Here is a 15705-nt window from a genome sequence, read left to right as displayed (position 1 = left end):
CTCAGCCTCCCAAAGTGCTGGGATTATAGGCGTGAGTCACCGTGCCTGTCTGTGGCTGTTGATTAGAGACTGTTCTGTACAGGAATATTAGCTCAGCTCCCTTGCTTCAGGTTGGGATAACTCTGAGAAATTGTTTGCCCTCCAAAATTCTCTTGTAGGATCTTCCTAAAGCCTACCGTGTGTGGGACTTTTGCCTTGCTTGGCTTTATTTCATTCTCTGTCTTGCTTCTATCACTTCCTTACAGTCTTCCATGAGAATATTTCCTTAATATATCACTTGCATATACATTCTTGTCTTACAGATTGGATCTGGGAAACTTGACCTAAGACAATATCACCTAACTAAAAGGTGGACAGGGAAGTTTTATGCAACACATTTCCAGAAAGAAAGAACTGATATAACTGGGCGCTATCATGTCTGCCACAGCATAATAAAAGGCAATTTGTTGATTAAAGAGAGCTAGCTAATTCTAGCGATAGGGACTGGACACAGGAAAGGAAAGGCAGGATTGTGTGGGAAAAGCATCACTGAGAAGAGTGACTTCACTGCAGGTAAAAAACTGAGGAAACCAAGCTAGTAGTCGAAAATGCAAAGTTGAAAGAAGCCCTGGTCTTGGTCCTAACAGGAGTCATTATTTGAGAAGAACCAATTGTGCAGTAATTATTAGAGGTGACAGGTAATGCAAGGGGTCCATGTCATATCAGGGTATAAATATGTACAAGGAAGTGTAAGTACCAGAGGAAGTCAATTTGATGGCATTCTGGTTCTGGGTTATTATTTTAAAGCAGGTCCTTAGTTAACGACTAATAGTATGGGGAATTCCGGAATAGGATGTGGCCTTTGGTAGGAAAATGGTAGTAAATTCTATTCAGGGCCTCTGGGTATTGGAGAAACAGACTAGAGGCTCTAATTTTGGTGGAGTACTAATAGGGAAAAAAATCCCAGTTGAATGAAGTGGGCAACACTGTGAGGGTAGAGGTAGGCTGCACTTGATGAGCACAGTTTTGCCCAAATCTCACAGATGGTCTGGGTACTGGCCCTGTAGCTGCAAGATTCATCCCAGATGCCTCTGGCTGATTTTTCTTGCTCTGGTGAAGTCAGCCTTTCACTGGATAAAAATCCCTTTGGCAATAAGAGCTGCAAAGTAAAATATTTTCTCTTAATGCTTCTAGATTTTGAGTCATAGTTAGAAAGGATTTCCCTACATTCTTGTTTTATTTTATTTATTTTTTTGATCACACAAATAAAACTTTTCAATGTAATCTGGTGGTTCTACACTTTATTTTATTTACCATTGACCAATGATCACATGTGAGTGACTTGGCCATGACCTATAACCAGTGCTTGATGATTGCAAAACACCCACCAGCTGGTGGAGCAAATTCCTCCCTGCTCAAGATGATGCTTTCAGGAGCTTTCTGGGCACGAAATGCTTCTCAGTGGACAATTTTTAAAAACACACATACAGAGCCATGTGGATCCCCTATTTGTATTGTCACCAAGGGAAAAAATAAGATATAACCTCAAAATCAGTGAAGAGATGGGGGTTCTCAGGAAGGATTTTGACCTGTTATTTCTGAGGAATAGCAGAAATTTATGGAAATTCTGATTTTTCCTATAACCATATGATGGTATTATGCTTACCTGTTGCCTCCTGAACATGGAGGCCACAGTCACCAACTGAGAGGCCACAGTTTCCGACTCTGCCAGCCTCCTAACGATGTGCCAGGATAGGGGGAGCTGGAGATGTCCTCAGCAGAACTCACTTTTCTGTCCCCTCTCAGTGGTAACTCCTGTCCCTGCTCAAGTGTTCCGCCCTCACCCGCAGTTGTATTTTCCCTTCAAAAAGCAGGATGCGTGCAGCCATGGCCGAGTTGAGGCTGTCCACTCCAGGTGCAACAGGGATCAGCAGCCTCTTGCCCGCAGGGCTCTCGGCCAACTACAGAGATTCCAGGATCATGCCGTAGGTCTCGCCACCAACCACTACAGCTGCTGGTGCCTCTGTCCAGTCCAAGTCATAACTCTGAACCTCAATAACAGGCAGCAAACCTTTACTGGCTCCAGTTTCTAGACCTTGCTTTTCTTCATACTTGTGAAACTTCAGGAATCGCCAATCCTACACCCAGCCATAGTCCCTGGCTTTATTAGACATCTGAGCCTGAGCATAAAGGCTTCAGTTGTCAGCCACACAGACCTGGGTGTCAGGGAGCAGGTAATTTGGCACTGTTTCGTTTTCAGATTATTGATAATGGGCACTTGGAAATGTGCACCCATAGCCGCCTGTAGCACTTTGGGCTCCCAGGCATCCACACAGCCTTTCAAAGTGAGTAACACTTTGCTGCAGCCTTCCCCAGCTGGAGATCTCAGAATTGTCCCCAGGTTCCCAGGGTCGCAGAGACTGTCACAAATCAATAATAAAGGCAGTGAGTGCTAAAGCTGAGTCTTTGGATATGTCATGTTAACATGGTCAGGTTTGGCAAAAATCCCCATTATTCTTGTGGCATTACTAGGTTGGACCAATCCTTGATGTCCTCGAATTTCATCTTAATGAGGCTGACACCCTTCAGCTTATCGATGAGCAGCTTCTTTATGTATTATAGATGGCTAGAGAAGAAAACTTTCAGCACAGCTCCAGCCTTGAGATCGTCTGCAATGAGCCTGCGACCTTTCAGCAGTATCTTCCCTTGCTTTTCCCGAAAAGGCCTGGACTTAACTAGTGTCATTACACTGCAGGTTCTGTGGCGTGAGGAATTTGAAGAAGGCTGCAAGGCTGCCTGCAATGGGTGTGATACCTTGTTTCTTAAAATCTTCTTTAGACTCTGAATATCCCTATGACTATAAGGTGTTAATTTACATGATCAGGCTGAGAGAGACCACCCAGGGAAATATGTGGCCTTCTATCTCATAGCTTATCTGCATCAGGTTTCTCCATCGACAGAGTGGGTATGATGACAATGTATCTTCCTCACTGAGTTTTGAGCAACTTTTCATTGAGATCACCTATATACAGTGTGTGGTATGGGATCATGTGTGTAGCGGCACTGACATTCATGTCTTAAATGAACTCATTCATGTTCTCTTCTAGTAATTATATGATTTAATATTTTACATTTGGATGCCTGATGTGTTTGGAGAATTGTCTTTTGAATAGATGAAGTATGGATCTAATTTTGTCTTTTTTCAAAAAAATTTTTTTTTTTTTGTCTGAGCCAGAGTGTTGCTCTGATGCCCAGGCTGGATAGAGTACAGTGGCGGGATCACCATTCACTGTAGTCTCAACTTCCAAAGGCCCAAGTGATCCTCTCACCTCATCCTCCCCCGTAGCTGGGACCACAGGCACATGCCACCAGGTCCGGCTAATTTTTTTAATGTTTTGTAAAGACGAGGTCTCACTATTTTGCCCAGGCTGGTCTTGAACTCATGGCCTCAAGTGATCCTTCTGTCTCAGCCTCCCAAAGTGCTGGGGCATGAGCCACTGCACCTGGCTCCAAAATTCTAATATTTGAATACAATTTTTGTTAAAGACTATCATTTCCCCCCAGTGATACAAACTTCCACATCTATCATTTACTAAATTTCTTATGTGCTTGGATCTATTTCTGGACCTGGTATTCTGTTTTATTGGTCTCTCTATTCCTGCATCTACACTCTACTTTTTTAATTATAGAGGCTTTAAAGTATGTTTTATGTCATGTAAGTCTACTTCCCACTCATTAGCTTTTTTTTTTTTTTTGAGACTGAATCTTGCTCTGTCACCCAGGCTGGTGTGCAATGGCGCAATCTCGGCTCACTGCAACCTCCACCTCCTGGGTTCAAGAGATTCTCCAGCCTCAGCCTCCTGAGTAGCTGGGATTACAGGAGTGTGCCACCATGCCCAGCTAATTTTTATATTTTTTAGTAGAGACGGGGTTTTGCCATGTTGGCCAGGCTGGTCTCGAACTCCTGACCTCAGGTGATCTGCCCACCTCAGCCTTCCAGAGTGTTGGGATTACAGGTGTGAGCCACTGCGCCTGGCCAACTTTTTTTTCTTCTTCTTCTTCTTCTTCTTTTTTTGGAGATGGAGTCTCATTCTGTCACCCAGGCTGGAGCACAGTGGCATGATCTTGGCTCACTGCAACCTCCAACTCCTGGGTTCAAGCAATTCTCTTGCCTCAGCCTCCCGAGTAGCTGGGACTATAGGCACATGCCACCATGGAGGGCTAATTTTTTTGTATTTTAGTAGAGATGGGTTTTCACCGTGTTGCCCAGGCTGGTCTGAAACTCCTGAGCTCAGGCAATCTGCCCACCTTGGCCTCCCAAACTGCTAGGATTATAGTCGTGAGCCACTGCGCCTAGCCTAGCTTTTCTTTATTTGGAGTTTCCCTTCATATTCTTGCATGTTTATTTTTCCACATGAATCTTAGCATTAATCTATCTTCATCAAATAACAACAACTTCAGAGTATCTTTACTGGGATCACATTTAATTTATATATTAACTTGAAGGGAATTTACATCTTTATAATACTGAATTTTCTTTCCCAAATAGAAGGGATGTCTTTCCATTATTTCAGGCCTACTTTCTGCATTTGAATATTTTGAGGTTTTTCTTATATAGGTTTTGCACAGTTTTTGTTGATTTATTTCTAAATATTTCTTTCTGTCCTTATTTTAAACAAGTTTCTTTAATTATATATTTTTAATATCTGCTACCTTATTAAATGTTTTTTCTTACTTGTGTTAGTCTTAGCATTATCTTCTGTGTTCTCAGTACACCAACATATCATATGTCTTTACATACAGTTTTACTCTTTGTTTTCTAATTTATTTATTTATTTATTATTTTTTTTAAGAAATGGGATCTCCCTGCATTTTCCAGGCTGGCCTCAAACTCCTGGACTCAAGCCCTCCTCCCACCTCAGCCTCCCGAGTAGCTAGGACTTCAGTTGCCAGGTACACACTACTGCACTGGGTTCTTTCTTTTCAAATTCTTACAATGCTGCTTATTTTCCCTTGTATGATTTCACCAGCTAGTAGCTTTGGTCTAAGTTTAGTAGCAGTGGAGCTGATAGCTCTCCTTACCTTGTTCCTGACTTTGGCAGGAATGTTTCCATCATGTCTCTATATATCCATCATTTCATAGCATGTATATCAATTTGTACAGCTTTTAAAACATATCTAGCCCTATGTGCAGAGTGGGGCCTGAGCATTTGTTTTATAAAAAGCTTCAGAACTGATTCTAATGTAAACTCTCAAGAATGTATTCCATAATAATATAAGGTATAAATAAGTAAATTAAGTAAGTGTGCAAACATTTATTGAGTTACATTTTGTATAGGACCTGCAGATACAAAGATAAGCTCTTTATTAAGCTCAATGTAGTAGAGGAAAGACCTACAAAATAATGATTGCATGCAATATAATTATTACAGAATAGAAAGTGTTTCATCACTAGTATATTTGCCAAAAGTTATTCTCTAGAGAGTTCACAAAAATATTTAGTTTTAAGTTTTATAAAACTGAGTCCTATAAAACTATTTATTAATCTCTGGTTTTTAAAATAATTCAAAATTGGCATTCATCAACAGTTACTGCCTAACATGTTATTATTCTAAATTTTCTGCTGTGTCCCCTCCTTGCCTCATGTGTTATTTTCAAACTGTAGCTGCATCAATTATGGCAAGCAGTCACATTCATTTTGGGGTTTTCATAATTATTTTATAATCAAAGTTCAGTCAGTTGTCTATTAAATGAAGTTATGCAAATAAAAATTCTGAAAGTAAAAGAATTCTCTTACTTTTGCTAAAGGGCTTATACTAATACTTTAAATGTTTTGTCCCTACCACAAACCAACTCTGAGACCCATGTTTTTCCTCAGTGCCTATTGACTTCTGTTCTTTTTAATTGCTCAGCAGGTTTCACATTTGGAAGAGGGTAGTTTTCTACCCCTCCAAACATGGTTCTCATGTTTGGAATGGGGTTAGACATTTTGAAAAAAGAGGAGATAGGATCTTTAACCTAAAATGGGCTATAGAATTTTAAAAATCTAACACAGTAGGGTAAACTTTTGGCCTCCTTTGTACTTCAGCTTGAACTGGTGCAGCATTTGGGTCTCATTCTCTTGCCTTGCAGGCTCTTTTTCTGCCTTTTGGGTCTGATGTACCTTTAGTTTAAGAGTTACCTGTGAATCAGAAAAGGTAGAGGGGCCATTATAAGGTATGAGGGGAGAAAGCACAAAAGTGGATGCTTAGGATTAAATTTGGATGCTGTATTTCCGAAGAGACTAGTAGAGAAGATTTCAGATTGTTTTTGTCATGTACTGACCCTGATTTATTAAGATAGAATAGAAGAAGGGACACAGGGCAGATGCTGTTTTCAGAAACAATGGTTGTTTATTTGGCTAGGTTAGTATTTTGCAGGAACATAAGCTTGTAATTGAGAAATAGGTAGAAGAAGTAACTCAGTAGAGGACAATCTACCAAGCCTCTGGCAGAAATCCTGCCAGCTATGAAAGATGTCACATTATTGTCCTTCTTCTGGAAGTGGCAATATTAGTGGCCAGCTTTATTGGTGTTTTCCATTTATTTTCAGCTTTTTATATGTGAGGGGAAAGCTTGTGCAGATATCTAAGTAGCATGTATGAAGTAGAAAATGGTTTTTGGTCGTTACTTTTCTAAAATATAACATTAACTTCCTAAGCGTTTGGAATGCTGTTCATAATTTCTTTTTTGGCAGTTTTTCTATACTTCATGGAGTAAGTGTATTAAGCATATCAATGAACTGTGTATATCATCTGTCTGCAATTTCCTTTCCGGCAGTATAAGGGTGAAAATCTTCTAACTCAGTATTAATATTATCCATGGGTGAGAGCGTGGTGTTTTATATACACCTTAGTATCCATAAAGTCTTTTGTGTGAGGAGTTGCCACATGGATCTGTTGGTTATTTATTTTGTGTTTTAAAACTCCATCTGCATGTCAAATAAAATAACAACTTAAATAGGTGCCAAACTGTTTTACAGCACGGTTTAGTTTGAGATCAGTTACTACTTTCGACATCAGGGTAAGGTATATTATGGAAGTAATAAAGAATTTCAATAAGTAGATAATAAAGAATTATAAGTCACGTATTTCTTGTCTCGAACCAGATTTCTTTGCATCTAACTTTTTCTTCTTGGCACTGAACACAACACCTAAAGCCATGTTAATTTGCAGTTCTGTTGTAATGAATGATCATGAAAATCTGAGTTCTGTCATCAGAAACATTCAGGGGCCAATTCATTAATCTTGTACCCAAACCTTTCTTTTAGACACACCCACACACACATACACACACATGCACACACTCATGTAAAGGATGGCAAAATATTGTTTCAGTTCAGTGAACAAGGACTTAATAGCTTTCTGTGTCATGCTTATATATCAACTTATCTTTGCATATGTTTGACTTAATATTATTGCCAATAGCATGAGAGGTATTTGTGAATATATAGATTCCAAGAATGTGAGCTAGCCTTAAAGGTTAGACTAGCTAAACTACCCATTAAATAGGTATAAACTACTGCAGCCTTAGAACTAAGGATAGAATTTCTTTCTGTGTATTAATTAATCATTCTCAGCTAGTAACTTAATGGTTTGTATGATTTAGAGAAGTAACGCTAAATTTCAACTAAGTGCACAAATTTAAATGTAGTAAAATTCTTCTTAAAATGGTCCAGTTGGCCAGGCACAGTGGCTCACGCCTGTAATCCCAGCACTTGGAGAGGCCAAGGCGGGTGGATCACCTGAGGTAAGGAGTTCGAGACCAGCCTGACCAACATGGTGAAACCCCGTCTCTACTAAAAATACAAAATTAGCTTTGTGTGGTGGCGCATGCCTGTGGTCCTAGCTACTTGGAAGGCTGAGGCAGGAGGATTGCTTGAATCCGGGAGGCGGAGGTTGCAGTGAGCTGAGATCGTGCCATTGCACTCCAGCCTGGGCAACAAAAGTGAAATTCTGTCTCAAAAAAATAAAAAAAAAAAGAAAAGAAAAAATAAGTCCAGTTAATTTCATAGCTTTAGCTCTTAAACTCTCATTACTAGACTTATCTATTAATCTGATATTTTAGTCTATTTGTATTCTTCCGTAAGCCTTAAACATTGTTTATTTACTTCAACTTTGACAGGATATTTATAATGTTGTCTATTGGCTCTAGTGAGAAAGTGTTTTTATTTTTTATAAAGTAAAATATACTGCATTTTAATTTTTAATTAAGATTTATTTTCAAATAACTGACTATATTACTTTATTGTGTGCATTACATTTTAAAGAAGATTTAAATAATTTCTTTTTAGGGCCATAGATACAATCAATCAAAACTCTTACAGAGGCTGACAAAATATTGCTTCAGTTAGGCAAGCAGAACCTGTACAGCCTTCTGTGTCATGCTTATCCAAGCAATAAATTACCTTTTTAGACAAAAATCATCCTCTGAAATTACTTTAGCTGTTTCTGAAGTAAAGGTATTAAATGTATGGTATTGGGAACACTTTATTTTGCCTTTTACCAAATGCAATTATTTTCCACTTGATAGCTAACATCACAAGAGAAAAAGATAGGTTTCTTATATTTTACTGTTTTCTCATTCACAATAAGTCTAGTTTTAATTTGCCCCCACTAAAGGTTCTTCCCACTCTATAACTTAATTTCATTGTCCTCTTAACATAGAAGTCTTTGTAAAAGTAATCTTAAAACATCTGAGAAATAGTCACCAAATTTGAGTTTACTGCCTGATGTCATTTCCTTGAAAGTTATTTCTAAAGACAGATAAAAGTCATTTTTTGAAGTTTTGATAAAATACAGATACTTCTTATTCACTGTTCATCCTTCTTGGAATTTCATAAATCAAGTGAATAACAAGTGCCTCCCATTTTAGTCTCTCATGAGAAATATGCTAACAATATCACACATATACAAAAATGTTACTATGTGAAGAAAGTAACAAGGAAGAAATCAAATGAAAATTAAGTGCCTTTGGGACTTACAACTCTTAGGAAGCTTTGAAATCTAGGTCAAAAACATCAAAGAAAGACTCAAATTCATGCTCAGGTGAATGTAACCACCACTTGATTTGTGTGATACATGCTGAACAAATTCTGACATAGAAAGCTATGTATTTAGCTTATTTTGATTCACATTAACTTTAGTCAGCTTTTGTGGGTGTATGGTTCTTTTTTCAAATCTGAGGAAAGCCATGAACCCTATTCCCAGGGGGTAAAAATGCACCTAAACAGAAACACACAAATCTTGCATAGAATTTCAGAAAGTTTGCAAACTCAATGAAGCCTGCTCACTAAATATACCGGGATTTGTATGAGTCAGGACACCAATGTTGCAAATAAGAGAAAGCCAACTCATATTATCTTAAGGCAAATATCAATATATTGCCCATATAGCTGGGGAAATCGTACAATAACTCAATGGCTGTAGGAAATAATGCCCACAGGAACTGGGTCTGGAGACTCAGCATTACCAGGATGTACTCTATCTGCTGTTCACTACTGTGGGAATTATCTCTCTTGGCACAGTAATCTCATTTTCTCCTGCTGTAGAGATACCTTCCTCACATGGTGGAGAACTTAACCTGCCAGAAGATCCGGCTTAGCCACCCTAGGAAGAAGTTCCCCTGAGCATCTATGTATCAAACCCAGAGACAAATTCTCTCTCTGATTAGGACACTTGATAATCCACTAATCACTGTTGCTCAAATTAATCAAGTCTGAGTCCCATAGTTTCCTCTGTGGCAGGAAGGCAAGAGAGGCAAATTTTGTAACTAGAAGAAAGAGAATGTAATACCTTAAACACTATCACCAATATCCACAGCTTCCAGTATCAAGTATCTAAGACCACAGAGATAATGGTGAGAAATTACCTTTCTCAACTTCTATCTGACAACTATTTCAAGTTTCAGCCAAACAAATGTGAGAATGTCAAAGAAGGAAACGAGCTGGCAATTAATGGATAAACTAAGGCAATGTGAAGGGGGTAAAACAGTATCAGTGCTGCGCTGATAAATTTGCTCTCTAGGAAAGAAAATACATACACGTATATACTTTTGAAATATACTTTATTAACATAAAGAATAAATGGCACACAATTATTAAAAATGATATATTCATGAGGTTTATGATTTTCATATAGCCAATTAAATCTCTTCTAATGCTTTTGCTGACTTTTGCTGAATTCCTGTATCCTCCCTAAATTATGGTTGCAATTAATAAAAAGTGTTCCATAAATATGAGTGTTGGCTGATATTTTCTTTTTCATTAGCAAGTAAAATGTCAGAACTTCACTCATTTGTCAATGAACAACTTCATGTGAGCAAATTCTTTACTAAATCGGATAATTAAGTTTTTGAATACAGACATACCTTAGAGATATTGCGGGTTCAATTCCAGACCACAGCAATGGAGCAAATATCTCAATAAAACAAGTCACACAAATTTTTTGGCTTCCTAGTACATATAGAAGTTATGTTTATATAAAACTGTAATCTATTACATGTGCAATAGCATTATATCTAACAAAATATACATTTTGTCTAACAAAATATACATTATATCTAACAAAATATACATAATTTAATTTAAAAGTATTTTGCTGCTAAAAATTGCTAACAATCATCTGAGCTTTCAGCCAGTGGTAATCTTTTTGCTGGTGGAGGGTCTTGCCTCAAGGTTGATGGCTGCTGACTGATCAGGCTAGCAGGTTGCTGAAGGTTGGGGTAGCTGTAGCAATTTCTGAAAATAAGATAACAATGAAGTTTGCTGCACTGATTGACTCTTCTTTTCATGAAAGATTTCTGTGCAGCATGCAATGTTGTTTGATACCATTTGGTCCACAGTAGAACATCTTTCATAATTGGAATCCTCTCCAACTCGGCTGGTGCTTTATCAACTAATAATATATTATTATATTAATAATAATATTATGTAATATTCTAAATCCTTTGTTGTGATTTCAACAATGTTCACAGCATCTTCGCTAGGAGTACATTCCATCTCAAGAAACCATTTCTTCGCTCATCCATAAGAAGCCATTCCTCATCTACTCAAGTTTGATGATGAGATTACAGCAATTCAGTCACATCTCCAGACTCTATTTCTAATTCTAGTTCTCTTGCTATGTCTTCCACATTTAAAATAACTTCCTCCACTGGAGTCTTGAACCTCTGTAAGTCATTTATGAGGGTTGGAATCAAGTTCTTCCAAACTCCTACATAAATATTGATATTTTGGCCTCCTCCTATGAATCACAAATATTCTTAATGACACCTAGCAGAGTGAAACCCTTCCAAAAATTTTCAATTTACTTTGCTCAGATCCATCAGAGAAATCATTAATCTATGGCAGCTACAGCCTTATGAAGTGCATTTCTTAAATACTAAGACTTGAAAGTTGAAACTACTCCTTGATTCATGGGCTGCAGAACAGATGTTGGGTTAGCAGGCATGAAAACAACATTACTTTCCCGTACATCTCCATCAGAGCTCTTGGGTGATCAGGTCCATTGTTAATAAGCAGTAATATTTTCAAAGGAATCCCTTTTTCTGAGCAGTAGGTCTCCACTGTGGGCTTAAAATATTCAGTAAGCTATTTTGTAAACAGATGTGCTGTTACCCAGGATTTGTTGTTCCATTTCTAGAGCACAGGCAGAGTAGATTTAGCATAATTCTCAAGGGCTTTGGGATTTTCAGAATGACAAATGAGCATTGGCTTCAACTTAAACTCACCAGTTGCATTAGCCTCTAATAAGAGAGTCAGCCTGTCCTTTGAAGCTCTGAAGCCAGGCATTGTCTTCTCTTCTCTAGCTGTAAATATCCTGGATGACATCTTCTTCCAATAGAAAGCCGTTTTATCTACTTTGAAAATATATTGTTTAATATAGCCACTTTCATCAATGATCTTGGCTAGATCTTCTGGATAACTTGCTGCAGCTTCTACATCAGCCCTTGTTGCTTCACCTTGTATTTTCATGTTATAGAGATAGCTTCTTTCTTTAAACCTCCTGAACCAACCTCTGCTAGCTTCAAGCCTTTCTTCTGCAGTTTCTTTACTTCTCTCAGCCTTGATAGAACTGAAGAGAGTTAGGGCCTTACTATGCATTAGGCTTTGGCTTAAGAGAATGTTGTGGCTGGGTCGATCTATCCAGACCACTCAAACTTTCTCCATATTAGTAACACGGCAGTTCCACTTTCGTATCTTTTAGGTGTTCACTGCAGTAGCACTTTCAATTTCCTTCAAGACCTTTTCTTTGTATCCACAGCTGGGCCAACTGTTGGTGCAAGAGGCCTAGCTTTCAGCCTATCTCAGCTTTTGACATGCATTCCTCACTAAGCTTAATCATTTCTAGCTTTTGATTGAAAGTGAGAGATGCGTGACTCTTCCTTTCACTTGAATATTTAGGGGCCATTATAGTGTTATTAGTTGGTCTAATTTCAATATTCTTGTGTGTCAGGGGATGAAGTGTTCCGAAGAGAGGAAGAGAGACTGAGAAAGACCAGTCAGTGGAACGGTCAGAACACAACATTATTGATTAAATTTGCAGTCTTATATGGATGTGGTACACATTGCCCCTCCAAAATTACAATATTGACATCAAAAATCACTGATCACAGACCGTCATAACAGATATAATAATAATGAAAAAGTTTGAAATATTGTGAGAATTACCAGTGAGCACATGTTGTTGGAAAAACGGTGCTGACAGACTTGCTTGATGCGGGGTTGCCACAAACATTCAACTTGTAAAAACCGCAATATCAGCAAATCGCGATAAAACAAACTACAATAAAAAAAGGCTGTGCCTAATACTTGAAGGATAGTTCTTTGTGCTATACGTCATGTACAGCTAGTCATGACACCTTTATGTGTGTGTTTTCTTGTTTTGAGACAGGGTTTCACTTTGTCGCTTGGGCTGGGGTGCAGTGGCATGATCATGGCTCACTGCAACCTTGAACTCCTGGGCTCAGGTGATCCTCCTGCCTCAGCCTCCCGAGTAGGTGGGATTTCAGGAATGTGCCACCATGCCAGGCTATTTTTTATTTTATTTTTGTAGAAACAGGATCTCACTATGTTGCCCAGGCTGGTCTCAAACTCCTTGCCTCAAGCAATCCTCCTGCCTCAGCCTCCCAAAGTGCTGGGATTACAGGTGTGAGCCACGATGTCTGGCCTATTATTCATTATTAACGTTTTCTCTTGGTCTTAACTCTACAAAATCAGGAAAGCAATAATTCAAGCCTTAATTTTTCACTTGGCTATTTCTGTTGTGTAAATTCTCCCACTATAGCTGGTTTTAAGCTACTGACAGGACATCACTGAACACAGAGATGTGCACTAACACCCCAATCTATATTATTTTCACCATACAAGACATACATAACCTCAAAAACATACGTAACAGTAAAAAAGGGTAAAATAATAAGTAAAGATTTTTGAATATTCACTACCTTCGTTTTATATATCACCCATTTTATTTATTTATATTTTTTTCTGTGACACAGCCTCAAGAGGTCCTGATGACATGTGCCCCTATATATCATCTATTTAATTGTAAGTTTATATACTTTATTTTTTAATAATGGCTGTTATTAGAAATCATTTAGCAAAATTCCAAAAATTTAACAATTGTTCTGTGAGCCAGTTCAAACAAGTAACAGCAAATCATGAAAGATGTTTTGCATGATTCTTATGAAGAAAATTTAAATTAAGAAACAATAATTTGAAGTTATTATTAATAACTTAGAGAGCTGACATGTAAAATCAAGATTCAGCCACGGCATCCCTGTGATTTATCTAAAACAACATACTCAGTAACTATATTTAGGTGAATATCCAGTGTCAAACACTAAAATTTGAATTGCTTTACTTTATAATTTGACAAGTTTTAGATTATTTGCCATTTTGGATTTTCCAAATGTATAATGTCATGTCAATCAATGAGAAAAATAAATGTGTCAGATTAGCAATTTACAAAGAGGAGAGGTAAAGTTTGTTAAGATCGGAATAGAACTACGGTTAGATTTTCACAAATTAACAAGAGAAATCAGATAAAACTACTGGACTCACTCTTGTCTCTTACATGAGAGGGGAGAAAGTAGGTAAACTGGAAAAACTCATCATCACTAGATAAATGATAGTTTATTTAAAGAGTTCTTTATGAGAAATAGACTGTAAAAAGCAAAAAATGGGGCCGGGCGCAGTGGCTCACGCCTGTAATCCCAGCACTTTGGGAGGCCGAGGTGGGCAGATACAAGGTCAGGAGATCGAGACCATCCTGGCTAACACGGTGAAACCCCGTCTCTACTAAAAATACAAAAAAAAAAAAAAAAAAATTAGCCGGGCATGGTGGCGGGCGCCTGTTGTCCCAGCTACTCGGGAGGCTGAGGCAGGAGAATGGTGTGAACCCCGGAGGCAGAGCTTGCAGTGAGCCGAGATCAGGCCACTGCACTCCAGCGTGGGCGACAGAACGAGCTCCGTCTCAAAAAAAAAAAAAAAAAAAAAAAAGCAAAACATGCTCTGGAAAAGGAGATAGGTTTTTATGGGAATTCAAAAGGTGTACTAACTCCTAGAACTGAGATTCAACTTGTGAGAGCTTACAGAAAAAAGAGTAAGTTCCAAGTAAAAAAAGTCTAGACTCAAATTGATTTGCCTGTTATTGGCAAATAACTCCTGGGCAAATTATCCATCTGAATTTTATTTCCTTGTGTAAATGGGGCCAGCAATACTTACCCCATGAGGTTTAATGGTAACGCACATAATGGGCCTGGCACAGAGGAGGCATTCAATAAGCATTAGTTCCCTTGTTCACCCAAGTGAACTGTCAGTGTGGGTGACTGTCAGAGGTGAGAAGCACCTGTCAAACATCCCCAGGGCAAAATCCGCCCCAATCCAGGTGACTTGAGTTATTCTTTGATGCAGATTCCTAAGCAAAACACCTACATGTACTCCCTTCGAATTTGACCACATCCTTGGATTATATTAGCTATTGGAACTCTCTGGAGAGGTTCTCAGGATTTTCAGAGTAACTGTTCACTGTTTCCGGTCCATAACTGTCTTATTCATCCTTATTGCTATTGATTGCTTCCTTGGTTTTCTTTTCTGTGTAACCTGGTTGCAGTAGGGGTTTTTTTGTTTTTTTTTTTTGAGATGGAGTTTTGCTCTTGTTGTCCAGGTTGGAATGCAATGGTGCGACCTCAGCTCACTGTAACCTCCGCCTCTTGGGTTCAAGCAATTCTCCTGCCTCAGCCTCACGAGTAGCTGGGATTACAGGTGTGTGCCACCACGCCCAGCTAATTTTGTATTTTTTTTTAGTAGAGATAGGGTTTCACCATGTTGGTCAGGCTGGTCTTGAACTCCTGACCTCAAGTGATCCACCCACCTCGGCCTCCCAATGTGCTGGGATTACAGGTGTGAGCCACCACGCCCGGCCAGAGCAGGGTTTTGAGGTCACCCTTTTCACCCAGAAATCTTAATCTGTGTGTGTGTGTGTGTGTTCTAATCTATAACACCTAGGACATGATTTATTAAGGCCATAGTCCTTAGAGAATTGTATATCAATTGGAGATCCTACTTAAGTAATATCACTTAATTACAACAGTCCCCTCATTCTGAAGGGTGGGGGGAAAAAGAGGGCAAACATTCCTTAGGTTAGAAACTTTCTATTCTCAGTAAGTAGAGTTAGAGGGCATT

General features: G+C 38.6%; 1 pseudogene; it reads right to left on the bottom strand.

Moving 5' to 3' along the window:
• Nucleotides 1–1781: 1781 nt before the first annotated feature.
• Nucleotides 1782–5096, bottom strand: LOC101138836 (rRNA methyltransferase 3, mitochondrial-like; annotated as a pseudogene).
• Between the last annotated feature and the right edge of the window lie 10609 nt (nucleotides 5097–15705).

The sequence above is a fragment of the Gorilla gorilla genome, chromosome 6, assembly GCF_029281585.2.
Source record: "Gorilla gorilla gorilla isolate KB3781 chromosome 6, NHGRI_mGorGor1-v2.1_pri, whole genome shotgun sequence".
In the NCBI taxonomy this organism is placed as follows: Eukaryota; Metazoa; Chordata; class Mammalia; order Primates; family Hominidae; genus Gorilla; species Gorilla gorilla.
Note: the sequence above shows the minus strand (reverse complement) of the source record. Positions and strands in the feature narration are given on the sequence as shown.